The sequence below is a fragment of the Gambusia affinis genome, linkage group LG12, assembly GCF_019740435.1.
Source record: "Gambusia affinis linkage group LG12, SWU_Gaff_1.0, whole genome shotgun sequence".
Taxonomy (NCBI): Eukaryota; Metazoa; Chordata; class Actinopteri; order Cyprinodontiformes; family Poeciliidae; genus Gambusia; species Gambusia affinis.
The window spans coordinates 24,630,845-24,650,531 of record NC_057879.1 but is presented as its reverse complement, the minus strand read 5'-3'; the positions used below and the strand labels follow the sequence as shown (position 1 = coordinate 24,650,531).

General features: G+C 38.4%; 1 protein-coding gene and 3 non-coding genes across 10 annotated transcripts in view; 3 read left to right on the top strand and 1 right to left on the bottom strand.

Annotated features, from left to right (window-relative positions):
- Nucleotides 1-4,292, bottom strand: part of LOC122841289 (arylsulfatase I-like) — a 38,029-nt gene extending 33,737 nt beyond the window's left edge. For 6 of the 7 annotated variants that reach the window (XR_006372373.1, XM_044134478.1, XM_044134479.1 and 3 more), the window contains exons 1-2: nt 3,985-4,201; nt 3,231-3,267 (exon numbers count right to left, since the gene is read on the bottom strand). The gene's annotated coding sequence lies outside the window, so the exon portion shown is untranslated. The other variant, XM_044134482.1, reaches the window with a different exon arrangement.
- Nucleotides 4,293-10,998: 6,706 nt separating this feature from the next.
- trnal-uaa lies at nt 10,999-11,081 on the top strand. Its single transcript has one exon. It is a non-coding gene; the product is annotated as a tRNA-Leu (tRNA).
- A 338-nt stretch (nt 11,082-11,419) lies between these two features.
- trnal-uaa lies at nt 11,420-11,502 on the top strand. The gene has a single exon. It is a non-coding gene; the product is annotated as a tRNA-Leu (tRNA).
- A 1,065-nt stretch (nt 11,503-12,567) lies between these two features.
- trnal-uaa lies at nt 12,568-12,650 on the top strand. Its single transcript has one exon. It is a non-coding gene; the product is annotated as a tRNA-Leu (tRNA).
- Nucleotides 12,651-19,687: the final 7,037 nt, after the last annotated feature.

Sequence of the window (19,687 nt, the reverse complement as noted above, 5' to 3'; positions counted from 1 at the left end):
GGAGTCATCCAGAGCAGCTCGTAATATCTGTAACTTCTTCATCATTACGACGGGGCGACGCGCTGCAGCCACCGCAATAAAAGTCCAGAAACAGAGGCAAAGCTGGAGCTGTTCATTTATAAACAACAGGCCAAGTCAGGGGTGTTCAAAGTGTGGCCCGGGGGCCATGGGTGGCCCTTCCAATGATACAACTGTGACCCGTCCAGCACAAGAAGTTGATGCATATGGAGACTTTTTAAATTTTTTTTAACAGTAATCAGGTTAAAATTATTTCTGACATTATTTTTTTTTACAACTGAAAATGTTAAGACCAGAGTTTGGTAGTAACTAGTTACATTTACTCGGTTACATTTACTTGAGTAACTTTTTGAAAAAAAAATAATAATCCTTTTGGGAGCATTTTTAACGCTGTACATTTTATTATGAAGTATCTATGCTCTTGCTTAAGTACAATTTCTATATTTTCTACCCACTGAATGAAAAATAAATATCTTAACCAGAAATTCAGACACACCTGCAGTTTTAGTTACACTCTGCCAGCCTCTGATTACGACACAAAGTATTCGTCTTTTTGGTCCATGGATACTCAGCAGAACACACCACTATCAAAAGAATTAAATGAAAAATGTATATTTTTTGGCTTATTTATTGCTCTGAGTGTGTTGCTCTTTCAGAAAATGACCTTTGTAGAGTCTATATATTGTAGTTAACAATTAATGGATTACAAAATTAGTTGACTATTATTGCAATGATCGATTAATCGTTTCGGAACGTGTTTTAATCTCCGTTTCAGCGCTTTGACTATTTTTCAGAAAAGCCAAAAAAAAAATTACTTTTTTTTTTTGGTGAAAATTGAGGAACTTATTTCTAATTTTGCCGTTTCCGTCAAACCTTTTCTAATGTGACATATCAAAAGCCTGGTTGAAGATCACAGCTTCCCGCGGCTCTGACGTGTTTTCCTGTCGGACTCGGTGTGTCCCTGCAGCATGAATTTGCTCTACAGAAGTGAGTACAGTCGGTATTTGAATGTGCAGGAAGCGCATCGACACGCAGCATTCCCTGGAGCCCGCCGCAGATTGCTCATGCTGCTTTGGGAACGCGTTCTACCGTCTCATGCATACGCCTTCAGCTGAGACTGTAGTTGTGTTATTACCTTTATCAGAATCCTCCAGCTCCTCACATCCCATTTATAGGATATGTGGATCACTGACAGCCCAGTCCGTAATAAACCTGTTTATTTCCCTTCCTTCCCTCTGAATAATCCCGGTGGAAACGCGCTCCTCTGTGCTGATCCGACAGCCTGCGCCGCCGCCATAATGGGCCTTTCTTTAAAGGACAAGCAGAGATGGGGGAGCAACACTGCCGCTGCTAGCCAATCAAGCTGTCAGTCTATATGTATGTTTGCATTGTTACTGTTCTGCAGAGACTCAAATAAATTTTACAACGATCGCAACAGGACTGTAAAAGTAGCAGCCCGAGATTGTGTTGTGCCAGGAATCGTCCAAGAAGAAAAGAAAAGTCATCAACGAGACGTTTCCCTTCCTCTGGGAACGCTGGATGAAACAAACTCATCAGAACGACACAGCTTGGTCTTTAAAGACACAAATATTTATCATGAAACAGCGGCGGGACTTCATTCAGTTAGCCACTGTTAAAGTTTTGAACCTGAATATTTAAATTAGGTGCCGATCAATGTCAGGAGTTTACTGCTTTAAGGTGATTTAAAGCGATTTGTATATGAAAACTGTATGAATTTAATGAAAGAAATCAATACTTGACATTAGGAATAAAAGGTAAAGATATTGGCAGTGGCAACCCTAAAGGGGGGATGAAGGGGAACCATGACCCCCTCTTGAAAAATGTTAACTACCCTAGAAAATCATAACAGAGACAGTTTCTGAGACGAGAAACGGCTGACGTGGACAATGTGGATGACATTTTTCTTGAAGTATTTCACATTTTCACATATTTTTCAGTATCGAAACTTCATGGTAAAAATTGTTTGGCACTTTGTAAAAAACAAAAAAAGAAAAACAAAATCAATTTGTTTTTCTTTCAAATTACATTTTGTAATGTAAAGAATTAGGGCCACTAAAACAAAAATACTTTTTTCTGAGGAAAAACGGCAGAAATCTGAGATTAGAGTAAAAAAGTTATAGATGTGAGGCTAAGGTCAAAATTTGTCACAATTTAGAGATTACCATCTTATTTAATGATTTCTAAATAAGAAACACCAGAAAACATCAGAAACAGAAATTCGCTCAACTCCCATTCAAAACTCTGAGAAAAAATGGACCCTTCCAGAAAATTAGAATTATTATTATTGAAAATCCTATTTATTTAACTAACTCCAACACCAACATATAAACATTGTATAAACTAATTAGACAAAGTTAGATACCTTTAGTTTTCTTAATCATTATTTTAAAACTAGAATAATATATCAGACTAATACAAAAGTACTTTTAAAAACAGAAATGTGGGATTAAGTGAAAAGTATTTATGTTATTTTAGAGAGTACTTTTAATGTGGTTCATATGGATTTATATTCTAATTTACTCATTATGACTGTATACAGAATACAAACATAATTTTCAGCAAGTGAGGTTCATCAAAATAGCAGAAATAAATGTTTGAAAAATGCCAGCGTGTGTAATGAATCTGTAAAATATGGGAATTTCTCTTTTAAAGCTGAACTACAGAAATAAATAACATTTTCCCAAATATTCTTATTTATTTAGCTTTAGCTGTAGAGAAAATAATATTTTCCAACAGAAAACATCTGAATCTTGCTGTTTTAACTCAGATACCTTCTTCCTGCTATAGAGCAGCTCTAAAGCAACATGCAGTTTATCTGCATCATTTAACAAAACCGTGACGGCTCACTGAGTGCCGCAGTTTCCTGTTGTTCTACTTCATTTCCCGTTCACAGAGTAAAACACAGATTTCTATTGAGGCTTTAATTTAAAACAAGTCAAGTTTCCCACTTCTAATTCATGTGATATGAGCATTTTCCCCGACGTACCTAGATTTAGAAAAACCTGTTTCCAGTTTGAACTTGTAGTGAACCTATTGAATTATTGAAGCGATCAGAAGTTTGTTGGATTGGGTGGCACCAAACATCACATAGTAGCCGCAGGAAAGACGAGTTACAGAAGAAAACATTGAGCAACACCGACTTAGACGCTTATTTAATCTGACAAAAAGAAACAGTTTGAAATCTAACTCACCAACAACGGTCCTGCAGGGATTTCATTCCTCACAGCTCTGCAAAAAATAAGCAAACCTGTCAGCTGTAAAGCAGGGAAATTTTATACTTTGATAACAGTGAAAACTGTCAAGTAGAAAGTAGCTGAGGGCCACGAGAGATTTTTAAATGTAAAACTTTTATAAGCACAACTAACACAACATTTTAATCATTTAAAGAAGCATGATCCCCATAGAAAAGACGAGTAGGCCTGTCACAATAACAAATTTAGAATTTTAATGACCAGAGACCAGAAAAAGAGCTTAACTTGTTAATTTATGGTTATAATAAGAAAACTGTAACAACTGTATTTATATTGCTGTCAGATGCAGTGAGAAATTTATTTCTCCTTATTATTAAAGAGATCTTTCATTTTGCTAATATAAAATCAACAGTAGTAACAGACAGTTCTTTTAGGTGAACAGGTGAACTTTTAGGTGAACTCAGAGAAATGTCAAAATTCCCATAATCACAATACTGAAAGTCAAATCTAACAATCTTATATTTATTATTCGTTTTGTTTTTTAAAAACAAAATATGCTAGACATTAACAAATTATATTTCCATGATACTGATAATTAAGTTTTACAGAAAAAATGCAAAGATGGCGTTAAACTGTATGTTTAAACACCTTTTAGACACTTTATGGCTAACGGGACGATTCAAATATAAAACGAACATTAGACATACTTTTTTAATTATACATTTTAACTGTGTCTCAAGGTAAAAGTACTTACTGAGCAAGAACTTCAGTACATCTTCCTCCATTAACGGAGCTTCGGCATTCATGTTAGCTTAATTAGCTGCGTCAGTTTGTTAGCAGTAGCTAACGCCTGTTGCTAACGTCCGTTTCGTCTGTTAGCTCAGCAAATACTTTTTACTTTGCTCGGGCGAAAAATTATTCACAAAAACTGATTTTAAACACGATGGAAAGTGTCGGAGTGGGTGGGTTCCACTTACCGGGGCTGTGGAAGATTATAGCTAACAGTTCAGTGGGAGATGAGGACGGAAGCTCCGCCATTAAAGCAATTTTAAAACTCTTGCGTGTGAAAAAAATCAATCAGAATAATTCTTTATTTTCTTATTTTTCTTTTAATAAATTCACACTGCCTTAATAATTTTTTTGTTTTTACTTCCCCAATAGCATTTATGTCTGTAGAAACATGTTTATGCAAGTTTAAAAGTTGCAATCAAAAATGTACTTTTTGTCTTCAATAAAATTATTAAAAACTTCTGAATAAATAAATAAAAGAATGAATGAATAAATAAATAAAAGATTAAAACCAAAAGAAAAAATCTGTGTGCTACAGAAATAAAATTTACAAAATAGGATAAAAAACAAATAATAATAATAATTAAAGCTGCAAGCAGCCTCGTGCGGCCCTCGCAGCAAGCGCTGCTTCGGCTCACCGGCCACCGCGGAGTTCCAGCCGCCGCGGAAGCTCTCGAAGACTGCTTCCAGAGCCGGGCGACGCCGCCGCAGCTGGAGCCGTCGCGAACCTTCCCCGCCCGATCGCCCGGCAGACGACACACGTGGATGCGTTCGGCAGCGCTCCCCGACGACTCACAAAAAATCTGGCGCAGATCGGTCCATTTACGGCGGAGATATAGCTGATGGATTAACCTAGGGGGCGCAGTGGAGTCAAATTACATTTTAAAACATTTGAGCTCTTTAGAGGTTACCACAGGTCTTACATTTCAAGTTTGGTGCCAATCGGATCATCCATGTGTGATTTAAAGACAATCGTATGAATATGGCGTGGGTCTGATATTCGCCATTTTGCCAACCCCACACTGTTCAGCCAGCATTGACAGATGTCATCAAGTTCTAATTTTAAGTCAGTTTGCACTGGATTAAATAAAGCATGGCTTGGGGCTGATCATTTAAAATTTTCTAGGGGGCGCCATAAATACATTAGGCCACGCCCACCAAATTTTATTATGGATTTCTTTCAGGAGTTGGATATGGATCCATCCTAGTGAGTTTGGAGAAGCTTGGCCCAAAACTGTGCAAATCAGAGCCAAACGTATGACAGCGGCGTTAGAGGTCACTTCGGCACGCCGCCACGCCCACCTGCTCCATCAAAGCCGGTCGGGGCTGGAATCCAAAATACACCAGCATGTCTTCTGTGTCTGGAAAAACTTTCAAGTTGATTAGGTCAAAGGTGTAAGATAGCGACCGTTCCCAGTAAAACATGACACTTCCTGTTCTCAGGGGGCGTGGCTTGAGTGATGTCATCATTTGACCACAGGGTCTTTTATGTCAACCTATGATGATCAATCACTGAATGTTTGGTTCCTCTGAGAGTTTTACTGTAGGAGTTATAACTGTTTTGAGTTTCACGGCGAATAGTCAAAGTTTGACACATAGCCACGCCCACATACTTTGAAGTACGAGAATTCCTTTGATAACTTTTGACCTTTGATGCCTCAAGTGTGTGCTGAGCGATTTTGAAGTCTGTATCTGAAAAACTGTAGGAGGAGTTCGATCAAATACGAAGGCTGTAAACATCAAAAATGGGGTCAATTTTGGAACTTCATTCCAAAATGGCCGACTTCCTGTTGGGTTGAGACCATGGCTCCAAGAGACTTTTTTGTACATCAGGACAATATACAGATGTATAAGAAGTTTCGTAATTATAGGTTATAGCATGGCTCAGGGCTGATCATTTTAAATATTCTAGGGGGCGCCATAAAGAACTTAGGCCACGCCCACCAAATTTTATTATGGATTCCTGTGTTGGGGTGGATAAAGATCCATCCTAGTGAGTTTGGAGAAGTTTGGCCCAAAACTGTGGAATTCAGAGCCAAACGTATGACAGCGGCGTTAGAGGTCACTTCGCCACGCCGCCACGCCCACCTGCTCCATCAAAGCCGGTCGGGGCTGGAATCCCTTATAGAGCCACATGTTTCCTGTCTGTTAACACAGTTTCATGTTGATTAGGTCAAAGGTGTAATATAGGGACCGTTCCCAGTAAAATATGACACTTCCTGTTCTCAGGGGGCGTGGCCTTAGTGATGTCATCATTTGACCTCAGGGTATTTTAGGTGAACCCATGATGCTCAATCACTGAAAGTTTGGTTCCCCTGAGAGTTTTAGTGTAGGAGTTATAACTGTTTAGAGTTTTGTGGCGAGTCGGTGAACTTTGACCCCTGCTAACGCCCCTTCAACATGCTCAAAAAGTCACCATTTTGATAACTTTTAATCGCCCATGCCCTCTGATCAGACTCACCAAGTTTGAAGCCGATCAATCGAAATCCCTAGGAGGAGTTCGATCAAATACCAATGCTGTAAACGGCCAAAATGGGGTCAAAATGTGACCTTCCATCCAAAATGGCCGACTTCCTGTGATAGTTGGACTATAACAATAATTGTAAATTCTGAGCATCTTGGGGAGCTCTACAACTGTACCAAATTTCAAGTCTCTACGATGAAGTTAGGTGAATGGTTTGGGTCCTTTGAAAATTGCTAGTTGGCGCTGTTGAGCCATTTTTTCTGCGATTTTTGCGTCAACCTTAAAATTCAAAATTTTTAAACAGGCTGGACGCCTCCGCCAAATTTGGTGAGTTTTTGAATATGATAAAGCCCCCAAAAAGGCACCCAAAGAGGGGGGCAGAATAATAATAATAATAAACAGTACAGATACAATAGGCCTTCGCAGCGCTTTGCTGCTCGGGCCTAATAATAATAATAATAATAATAATAATAATAATAATAATAATAATAATAATAATAATAATAATAATAATAAAGTATTTGAATTATTAAAGATAATTCAAATACTCATTCACTGTTCATTCAGCCTTTGGATAACTCATCTGTTATCTAAAGTTATCTTTATCTAAAGTTATTTGTTATCTAGTTATCTTTAGATAACTCATCTACTCTTAACAATTATGCTTTGATTTGTCTAACTACAGTTGGAACTGGAATTTGGGAATACCATCAATGCAGTTGAAGATGTTCTAGCTAAAAGTTGATAAATCAGCGGGATTGTTGTGCTAACTACTACTGGCAATACAAATCAGTAACAACTCTATTTTAGATGTTAAAACACACTGACTCCATTTGCAGTTTTACTACCCAGCTGTCTGGTCACTCTGCCTTGCACTTCAGGCAGCAAAACTAATTATTGTTTGACAGTTTGCTGCAGAGTTCCTTGAAAACATTTCAAACTCTGTTTTGATTTTCCTCAGCCACAGCGCCATCTCACTCATTGACCCGTGACTCTGCAGGTCAGACGGAGGGGATGCGCCGCCGGGGTTCCTCTGCTTCGATGCGATTCTCTGGTCTCCCTACTGTCCAGATCAGATTGTGTTTGTCCTTGTTTGAGTTGTTTGGAGTCTCTGAGGCGGTTTATCATCACCCCTGACAGCAACTTTGCATCTTCTAACTTCAAATTTCACACACCCCATGAATCCCCGAGAGGATGTTTGAGACGCGACAAAGTTTCCAGCAGCGTATCTGTGACCGGGCCAAAGTGACCCTGGTGGGGCTGTTAATTTTCTTCAGCAGCGTGAGGCTGTTTCATTTGCTTTTGAAATCAGTTTTATTGTTCCCTGATGAGACATTCAGCTCTGTGGCATTTAGAAAACACATTTTTACAAGTGGATCCCATGAGGCAAACACAGCACAACTGAGGACATGGTGACTATACGTAATGCTTGATGGTGTTTGGAAAAGACTGCAAAATTAGCAAATTAATGCCTCATAGTTTCTCAAATCAGCTTTGTCTGTTGGGAAAATAAGTTATGAGTCCAGCTTTCTCCACTGTGTGTGTATGTGAATAAACTTATTTTTATTCATCCAAAACAGAAAATTTACAACCTTTTGTTCAGGCAAACAAGCTGGTATTGTAAAAAATTATCAAAGTTATAAACAACACGTTGCTGGCAACCAAAGTTCCCAATATAAGATCAGGTTCAGATGGGAAACACACACATTCCTCTGTCTGGCTGATTCAAGAAGATCTCAAAACATTCCCATGCCAAAAGAAATATCTCTTACCTTCAGCAAGTCCTGTTTTTGCCTCAGGCTCAGTGAGGCATGACTGGAAAACCTCCTGAGGGACAAAGGGTGCATAGGGAGATAAGGCGGAGGTCAGCCATCTTTAAAAGGCTCAGGCTGAAAAAGAAAAAGATTATTTAAGCAGTTGGTAACAATAAAATTGTTATTTTTTGATCACTATTATGACCATTGATGAGATTTGACCAGTAACCGGTAAGTTGGGAGTTTTGCTTTTCTCATTCTTCAACAAAACAAACTAGACCAAACCCCACATTACTGCACCATAGATCCATTTGCCACGCCATCCTACCATCACTCATGAACAAACATGGAGGTCCTTTAACTTTTTAGCTTTATGGAGAGAGATATCTTCATTTTACATGTAGCATTTCACATTTTTCCAGTTGAGTAGTATGAGAGAATAAGATATGACTCTCATCCCAAAGATGAAACTGTTATTTATGACAAGAAGAGGGAAGGTTTACTAAAAAAAATCAAAGCAGTAACATATTATTATTTTTACATTATTTCCCATTTTTACCTGATATATCGTATTTTGCATTTATAAAATATTTTACAAACGTAAAATATTTTTTTGGCCACTTGAGGTCAGTCTGACCCACATCCTACAGCGTTCCCCGAAACAATCAGAATTTCAGATTTTTTTTTTGTAAGTTATTTATTTATTTTTTGGCAATCAAGATCAGTGATTATGTGGCACTACTTTGTAAATATTTGCAAGGAATTTTGAGATACTTTTTCCTCAATATAAAAAAAACAAGCAGACAGATTGGACATACAAGTGTTTAGTCTTTAAAAAATTTGCATAGGTCCTCATTCTTTTGAACTAAATTTTTTTTTTTTGCCACTTAGGGTCAATATGAGCACCATCCATTTTCTAACACTCTTGTCCCTAGTGGGGTGACGAGGTGCTGGTGTCTATCTCCAGCTAACGTTCCGGGGGAGAAGTGGGGTTCACCCTGCACCCTGGGTGACAGGACAAACAACCATGCACAAACTTCCTTCGTGCAGAAAGACCCCGGGCCGGGAATCAAACCCAGGACCTTCTTGCTGCAAGGCAACAGTGCTACCAACTGCGCCACTGTGCAGCCCTAATATGAGCACACAATTAATGCTAACAGCACATTTTTGTCATGAATGCAACAAGCCAAACAAAACAAAACCAGCATGTTAATTAAAGAGTCAAATCATCCTGGTATGAATGCAAAAATGCAGAACATGTTCCGTAAATATAGAATAAATCTACTAAAGATACGATGAAGGGCCCCTGTGACAATTCATTTATTGATCACTAACATTCTATTGATCTGTGCAACAAGAAAACATATTGTGTTTTGTTGCTGCATTAAACAAAGAGATGATATTAAAACCACTTCAAAAGCTCAGACTAAATAGCTAAAAAGCTATTTTCTCTTTTTTTATCTAACATAATTTGATACAAATATATAAGCAGCAGCTCTGTAGTTGAAAATACAGCAGAGCTTTAGGCCAAAACATGCTGCAAACCTTTGCTTCTTCTCAGCAAACATAAAGTAAAACCGGAATCTCTGGTGTTTTTATCCAGTGGAAACACTGAAGATCAACAATGCTGGTAGGATTCAACCTCTGGGGCAAAGTTCTTATCAAAGTTCCCAGAGTGTAATAAAAAACAAACCTTCAATCTGCTGCTATAACAGCCTCAATTCTTCTGGGTTCAGTTTTTCCACCTGATTTTAAAGCTGGAATCAACAAGAACAGCAATGAGGTCAGCCACTTTTGTCGGATGAGAGGGTTTCTTGTTTCAGTCCGTCCCAAAGGCGTTGAGCAACACAACTGGAAGATAATTTATTTTGCGTTGCAGTGGTGGGACATGAAAAAGCTTTAGGAGGTGATACCAGGGAGCAGAGACTGGAAAGGACACATCGGCACATCAGGATTCAGCTCAGGTTAAAGCGAAATATTCAGCTTTTCAGCATCTCCATGGACCTAACAGGGAAGTGGAGAGAATTGTAGCAGCAGCAACGTCACGAGGGAATCCAGCCTTTGAGGCAGAAAAGAGGAAAAAAAAAAGATGAAGATCCGATGGGAAGCTAACACAGAGAAGTAAAACATGTTGCCCATCCTCACCTTGACAGCTTCCTGCTTTTCGGAGAATTTTCCTTCATCTATTTACTTCCTTAAGCCATCTCCACATGCCGTTTTTTCTTGTTTTTTAAGTGTATATTCATTAAATACAGGCAAAATCAGTGATGTTTATACATAAAATATGGGAGTCAAGGTAAGGGTACATTGGACTCAACTATTTATTTTTCTGTGGGAGGTTACTCCTGATAATTCACAGAAAATCTGTCTATTTGTGGATTTGAAAGACAAGATTAGGTATGCCTGCAAAGATATTTTGTCTTTTAAGGCCCACACATTGGTGTACTGTTTGTATTCTGTACAGAACCAGTACGGTACCGGTGTACAGGTACAGGAAAACCAACCAAAATGATGATGTGTTGGGCATAACTCCTGGTAGAGGTAACTGAATTAGTCTCTATTTATGGTCAAAAATGCAAGTTAACTACTGATGGAAATCATGACCAGTAACTTTGCTTCTAACTTCCATGTACTGTGAGGTTTTGCGGCTGGATCAGATTTCATGGCTGACTATGCACTTGGTTATGAAACCACTTATTGCATTTCCCCTCCACGTACTTTTTGTTCTGTGAAAGCCCTACTCTCATGCATCTGTACACAAACCAGGATGGCCGAGTGGTTAAGGCGTTGGACTTAAGATCCAATGGGCAGCAGCCCTCGTGGGTTTGAACCCCACTCCTGGTAGAGGTAAGTTGTTTGTGGACTAAAAACACAACTTATTTCCTAAAAAGTCACTTCCATCCCTGTCTTCCACTTACATGGAGGTATTGTGAAAGTTTTATAAGACTTGTGGATGGTTGAGGTTTCACTGTTGAGCTTTCTAGGCAATGAAATCGCTCAGCAGTTTTTATATTTGTGTCAAATTCCTATAGTATGACTATTCCAACACAGTGCATACCTAGAGTCTGAGCAATTTCCTCTCATACATTTTGTTGTCCTCATATTCCCTCATGAATGTATCGTACAAGGTTCTTTATTTTATAATCTCGTCCACCAGCTATCCAGAATTTAAACATGTGCAAACCAGGATGGCCGAGTGGTTAAGGCGTTGGACTTAAGATCCAATGGGTGTATTCCCTCGTGGGTTCGAACCCCACTCCTGGTAGAGAAACTTTAAAGTACAGGTGTCAAACTCCAGTTGCTGTCCTGCAGGTTTTAGATGAGCCACAGGTACAAAGCACTGGAATGAAATATCTTAATTACCTCCTCCTTGTTCTTTAGAGCCTTAATGACCTAATTATTCTATTCAGGTGGAGCAGCAGAGGCACATCTAAAAGTTGCAGGACAGCGGCCCTCCAGGACTGGAGTTTGACACCCCTGCTTTAAAGCCTATCAAGAATCTTCCTGGGCAAGCTGTATACTGTGGATGCAGTGTTTTTCAACCCTGATCCTCAGGGTACACTGCCCTGCTAGTTTAAGGCATTCCCCTGCCTGAACACACATAATTTCAACTGATGGCTGACTAACAGGGTTTTGCAGAGTTGTAATCATTTCAGCTCTGCAAAAGGTCAGTGTTCCTTGAAGGCCAGCATTAGGAAACACTGGTCTAGTGTACCACTTTCCAATGACAAAATTCAATGAAATGTATATTTGAAACATTTTCTCATCCTTACTAAAGGTATGAACTTTCACACTCTCTGAAAGTTCTTATATTCCCTCATCGGTGTGTCTTACAAGGTTAGATATTTTCTAATCTCTTCAGTCAGATACCCATCCATCCATTGTCTGAACACCCTTCTTCCCTAATGGGGTCGGGAGGGTTGCTGGTGCCAATCTGCAGCAGCGTACCGGGCGAGAGGCGGGGTTCACCCTGGACAGGTCGCCAGTCTGTCGTAGGGCAACACAGAGACATACAGGACACACAACCATTCACACACACACTCACACCTAGGGAGAATTTAGAGAAACCAATTAACCTGACAGTCATGTTTTTGGACTGTGGGAGGAAGCCGGAGAACCCGGAGAGAACCCACCATGCACAGGGAGAACATGCAAACTCCATGCAGAGAGACCCCGGGCCGGGAATCGAACCCAGGACCTTCTTGCTGCAAGGCAACAACTCTACCAACTGCGCCACTGTGCAGCCCCAGTCAGATACTGTTAAAGATTTTAACCTATTTTGTGCACAAATGGCACTAATGCTCAACCCTGTTAGAACAACTATATGCAAACCAGGATGGCCGAGTGGTTAAGGCGTTGGACTTAAGATCCAATGGGCAGCAGCCCACGTGGGTTCGAACCCCACTCCTGGTAGAGGAGAATCATTTAATCCCTGTATGTGGAGGTATTGTGTCTGTTCTCAACAGATGTTTCATTGTTGACCTCTCTAGGCTGTGAAATCACTCACCAATTTTCTACTTGTGACCAATTCCTGTGGCATGATAACTTCAACACATCTTTACCCAGAGTCTGAGCAATTTCCTCCCGCATGCTTTTCGTTTTCTGAAAGTACTTAACGGATGTATCGTATAAGTTTCTATATTTTCTGATCACGTCCATCAGTTCTTCAAAATTTGACTAAGTCTCTCCCACAAGATGATGCTGACCCATAGATGGCTCAGATTGGTGCCACAAACAAAACATTTTGCTGTGAGAGAAACCAGGATGGCCGAGTGGTTAAGGCGTTGGACTTAAGATTTAGAGGTAGGTTGTAGGTTGATGTTTAGATTTCTATAAAATATTTACTTTGACATTCCATATGTAAATTTCTGCAATTAGTAAGACATTTTATTGTTTTTGCCTTCAAAACTATTGTTATTGTAATTTTGAGCTGAAATCATGACAAGTGGGGAAGAACATCTTGTTAGTTATGTTCTTAATAGTTATAAAATATCACCAACTTACCAACAGTCAAAGAGAGATTTAGATCTGGCATTCAACACCCTGAAAGAAAAACAGTTAATTAATCAACTGAAGGGCAGAAAAAGTCCTTCTACTTTTTTTCTTTGTCTTTGAAAGAACTGTGTCTATAGAACTGAAAATTGTCTTTACCAGCTTAGAAAAGTCTAATGAAAGACTAAGGAGGGAAAAAAAGGAGAAGCAAAAGTTTCAGTGCAAGATTTCCCCAAAATACAGAGTTTTTTTTAGGGCTGGAACAAGAAACCCTTTAAGTTTCAGGTGAACCGATGTCAGAGGGTTTCAGAAGTCAGATGGGATAAGGACAAAATATATGGAACTAAACTGGGGCCATAAAATTTTATTTGAAACAAAGAAAATGAAACTGAAAAAACCCACCCTTGAATCTGAAAAGAAGTTTTGAAAAAAAAATTTTTTTTTTAATTTTTTCTTTGTTCTTTTCAGTTTTGCCCCAAATTAGTTCTGTAAAAATATCTTTAAGCTACAAAGGCTGACATGTGGACATAAACTTTCAGGACGATTTTGTTGACATAAACATTTTGCACAATTATATGGTCAATGGAAACACTGCTAATGTTCCAGCAGTTTTGCAGTTTTCCAGCAGTTTCTTCCAAATTAGTGGTGCTTATTAACCACATTAAAGTACCAAATGCGAATAAAGACAAAAGAAAACAAAAATAGTTTTGGTTTTTCTTTTGCGTCTTAAAATCCTGTCCCCTGATTGAAGAAATTAATCTGTTTTAAGTGTAATTTTTACCCACTTATTGTAGAGTAAAGGTTTGTATTTCCCAGTTAAAACAAAGCTCCGTCTAAATGATGAAGATGTAAGGACTCAGATTCGTTTCCTACGGAGGTGGAGAGCCGGAGTTTATTTGTGTTTTCCAGGTTCTCAGACACCCACATGTGTATTTTAGGTTTCCTTTTCTTCTGTCAGCAAGGTGAAGGCTTACAAAGAGAAAACGGGCCGATGCAGCTTCAGTCACTCAGGTCTGTTCATTCATCTGCCTGATGATAAAAACATCTCAGCTCTGACTGAAGACCTGCTATCAGCAACCTGCAGCAGCCTGAGGAGGAAAATAAGTGAAGCGGAGTCGCCGCCGAGGCGTCCCATCTGCAGCTCAGGTTTCTATTTTAGGCCCAGGGTGACTTTCGATTTTACCAAAGAGTCGAGAAACCAGAGAAATCATTTCTAGTAGTCAACAAATTTAAAACTTTTCTTTATATTACATTTTAAATTTAAAAAATACAGTGCAGATGAAAAGTATTCACCTTCTTGGATATTAAAAGGTGACCTGTTATGCTTCCTTGCAAAGGGTAGGATAGATCTATGGCCTAAACAAAACATTCATAACCTTGTCTGCACAAAATTATTCTTAGATAATGAGATGCTGGCTGGGCCCAACGTTCCCCAACTCAACATTTACACTCACATCTAAAAATGGCTCCAAGCAGATGCACAATTATACAACCAGAATTTTGAAAAGCGGAAGTGGAGCCTCCTGCACAACCATCAAGAACACAACAAGTGGTTTCTGAATAACAAGTCACTTCTGAATAACTTGTCTTTAGCAGGATTAGACAGTGGTGAAGCACGCAGTCCAAACATGCTGGTTAACCGCCGTGGTTGCTAGGTTACTCCTCTGGGGTTGCTTGGTAACGGCTCATTTTCCAGAGACCAAAAAATATGGAAACAAATTGCCAAAAAATAGCTGGGTGCTTTTCTTTTTTAATAATTTTTTTAAACGTATGCTTTTTTTAGTAGTAAGAACCCAAATGGAAGTACAAAAATGAAATTTTGCACAATAAGGTCCATTTTAATCACATTTATTGCTCTTTCAAATCTGTCACGATCAATAAAATTTGGCTTTTTTTTTTATTTTTTAGCAAAAAATAGGTACAAAAAAACCCTTTAATGTCAAAGTAAAAACAGATTTCTACAAAATAATGACAATGAAATAAAAATATAACACAATATATTGATGATATTCTAACTAATTAATATCAAACAAAAAGTGTTTTTAATCTTATATTCATAAGCTAAAAATATTAATTTGGCCTCCAAGCAACCAAATCTTTCAGAGGTTCTCTCTGGATCTTTATGAAGATTTTTTATAGAAATCAATGGAAGTTTGAAACTTTGATGATCGTCACTGTAAATGTTTTGCTTCAGGCTATCAAAGGAGTCTTACTATAGATGTGTGAACATTATTCTGTTTATTTAAAGACACAATCTGGGGTTGTTGTGTGTGAAAGAAAGATAAAAAAAAAGCACAAAAGGTCAGGATGAGAACTCAGATATTAAAGAAATTCACAAAATTACAGTAAATATAAAAAATCCATGTAATTCACATGTTCTGATCCCAACTGCAAGCTGAAATTTAGTCGCAGTTCAACAGCTGAGATAAATATTCAAAGAACTGAATTAGTGAGCAGGTGTGAAGCGGGGTCCATCTTTTCTACCATGTTACTGTGTTACGTTGTGCATGACAGACTACAGTAGAATACAAAAACACTCAATTCACACCTATTCAGACATAATTATTAGCTATAAGGTGAAATAAAATAAATGAATTTGAATTAAAAATCTGAATTTAACTGCTTACTGCTTCATTAAGCCTTTTTGTTGCCAACTCTAGATTTCTGTATGTTTCTGCGGCGCGAAGGAGTGAAAACGGTTTGTGACCTGGTTGGGAGAAAGTCTTTGAACCGGTCTCTCTTTATTCTCTCTCAGGCTTTAAAAGCGGGTTATCTCCTCTGGTGAGAGCAAAGGACAGTCAACGACTCATTCTGAGATTTTTATCAGCCACTGCAGAGCTTTTCCTCTCAGCCAGCAAACCCACCACTGTACGGTACATGCAAACACGCTCTGACCTGCAGCGTAGCACCAGATATATTATTATATACACATATTATTCAGAGCTACGGAGGAGTTTCTGTCCAGCTTAGGTGTTCAGATATTTGGATCCCCAGGAACTTAAGCTGGCAAATAATGACAAGTTTTAAATTATAACATTTTTCAAACATTTTACAATAAGGACCTAAAATATACACAATACTGCCAAATTTAATCAATAACCAAACTCAGAAATTTAATTTAGTTGTATAAAGCTTCCCATTCTGCGCTGTGCAGAATGGGAAGCTGTTTGTAAAGTTACACAGTCAAAAACAAACTGCAGTAATTTGAGCAGTCATATTTTCACCATGTCATCCATTAATGTGTAAAAGTCCATTTCAAACTGAAAATATTTAAGTAGCAAACTAAATACTAAGTTTACAAACTAAATATAAATTTTGGGGGGAAGCGGTGTCAAACAATTTTAATATTTAGTCTATAAACTAAATGTTTGCATCCAAACTAAATATAACTTACTTTATTCAGTAAGATAAATAAGCTAACTATTTATTTTGGAGCTAAATATTTAGCACAAAACATAATTAGTTTGTAATTTAAATGTTATCTCCAAACTAAATATTTAGTTAACAAGCTTCAAAGGTTTATGTAATTTGAGGCTAGCCGTTTAAATGTTTAGCTTCAAACTAAATATTTAGTTAACAAACTAAAAAAAGAAAACAATCTAATCTAATCTAATCTAATCTAATCTAATCTAATCTAGTTTAGTTTAGATAAGATTTGTTTAGAAATATTTATCTCTAAACAAATATTTAGTTAGCAAGCTACAAATATTTATGTAATTTGAGGCTAAATATTTCAAGCAGATGTTATTATTTAGTTTGCAAACTAAGTATCTAATTTGCCTGCTAGATATTTGGTGTTTGGAGCTAAATATTTAGCCCAAAACATAATTAGTTAGCAAATTCAATATTTAGCTCAGGACTAAATATTTAGTAAGCCAGCTTAAAAAGCTAAAAATTTAATTTGAAGCTAAATGTTGAATTTGCTGACTAAATATTTGCCTCCAAACTAGTTAACAGGCTAAAAAAAGATAACTATTTATTTTGAGGCAAAATCTTGGCATTTTTAGCTTCAAACTGAATATTTAGCACTTAGATAGATTTCTTTAGATTTTGAAAATACTGGTTAGGTATGTGATTTAGTACAACATCTGTAAGTGGCACAAATTGGATTTTTGGGGATTGAAAAATATCTAAGTGGGTCACTCAAACGGCGGTGAAAATGTCAGATCTGGGTCGCAACATGGAAAACAAACAAATAAATAGGATCTGGTTGAATTTGCCTGCTGTGTGAAGGCAACAGGAGATGGACAATTGGTGATTATGTTAAACCGCAGATTTAACATAATCACTCTCAAAATAAACAAGCAGAGAATGTTCCATGTTTATTTTTCATTATTTAATTGCATTTCAGCAAACTCAGGCCAGATTTATTAAAAATACTCCTTAAATAAATGAACTGTTGCCGTGCATCCTGCTGCACTGCTGCACTGTTTCCATCCTCCTCACTCAGAAGCCTCTGTGTTTATCCACACAGTTGTCACTGCAATGAAAGGCGATCAATCCAGAACTTTTTCCAGGTGAAGTGTTTTTATTATTTCAATTTCCCAGGAGCTTCGCTCCCTCTCAGCTCCGTCCCTGTTCGGTCGTTCCTGCCTGAATTGTGATTCCTTCTCATTTCTCTGCAGCAAAAACAAAAAGGCTGAACAAATGAGTCTGCACCTCCATTTGCTCTTTGTCGATAATGCTCTCACAACGCCAGCCGTTTTTCCTTATTCTCTTACTATATCATTTACTTTTATATCCCAGCTTGATGTGAAAACAACACAAGGTGACATAAATCACAAGTTTGAACATTTCCCATTCATGCTGCGGTTTATGTTGCCGTTTTTTCCCAGAAGGCCGTTCGGCTCGCAGCCTGTTACCGTGTCGAGCCGCTGACCACCCACTGCTCCGCCCGCATGCCTCTGCCGGGCCCTAGAGGCTCATGGGTAATCTGTCTTCCACCTTCTGTGGGTCGTCCCGTCTCATCACTCGCCAAGAACACAAATCCACTCCCACTCGGCCCTAATTAGCTATTCAGCGCACAGTCAATGCCGCAGTTTCTGCGGCGCGGCCAAGGCGGGTCTGGAAGAACAGGACTGGAGCTGAAATGAAGTTTCCAACCAGCCGTTGTTTTGTTGACACGCCACTTTCAATAATCTCCCAGAAATCAGCATTTTTCTTTAATCTACATCAAATTTTCAGACAGAATGCAATCAGCGCTCCCTCATCTCCAGAGGGAGAAAATGGATGAGAGCAGATCTGCATTAACTCTCACCGACTGGGCCGATAGTTTCCCGCTAACATGTCAGCGCAGAACGCAATGATTAAGAGTGACGCCGCGGTTCGTTTCTGGAAAACACTTTGAAAAGCTGAATTTAAGAGGAGCAACGACTACAGATGGCAGTAATTCATTTATTATCAGCTGCTCTGAAAATCTCCCAGAGGGTCATCAGGTAAAATGTTTGAGGCAAACAAACAGGGAAGTTTTCAGGATTGGAGAAATTAGTATAATTTGAAAAACAGAATGTGCTACGGCTGCAAAAGGCAAAAAACTCACTCTCAATAGGAAGCTCTGCTTATAGCCTGACAGCAAATTACAAAAGGTGCTAAATTATATGAAAACTGTGTCAAAAGTCACATTTTGTCACATTAAAACTGCAAAACGGGCAGTATTGTGTAAAATGTACTTTTTTGAACTTAACATTATTAAAAACATACCTGGAGTGTTGCTTTGATTCCTTCCCGCAAGTTTGAGAAATGCTTTAATCTCCATGGCAACCATTCAGCTGTTCAAAACGCCTGGGTGGACCTAGCTCCGCCTTCGAGGACAAAGCTCCTCCCCCAGCAGCAATTAGCAAAGACCTGGTGAAACTGTTCATCTGCTGAGCTCATTATATTTCTCAGTGTAACGCTGATAAAAACATTGCTAAAATGTTAAAAGAGGAACCATGTTGTGACAACTTCCTGGAGGCGGAGCTTCAGAAAGAGTTTTTAAAGAGACAGAGGCCCAATTTTAAGATGTTAAATCACAAAGTCAGATTTATTTTAAGTTATGTTTGACATAAATAGCATTTTTATAACAACAGAGGGTAACATAGTTACTTGTGGTATAAATAAGTGCCTGTAAAACACCTGATGCTGAACCTTTAAGGTGTAAATTACTGAGTTTAAAAACTCAATTTAGCGACAAAGCTTTGACTGCTTCACAGGAAACACCGCCTCAAACATCTCAGATAGAAATCAGTTCCCTGAATGCTGTTGCCCACCCAGAAAAGACTTCATATCGGCTTTTACATCAATTCCTCTCCTGGAGATTATAAAAAAACTACAGAGAAAATTGCTTTTTGAAAGCTGCAGCCTGTGAAGAATCTGATTCTGATGAAAAGGTTCTGCGCTCATCTATACAACCCAACATTTGCAGGATGGATAGCATCCTCTTCAGCAGCTCCCTTCGTAAAATTTTTTTTTTAACATTC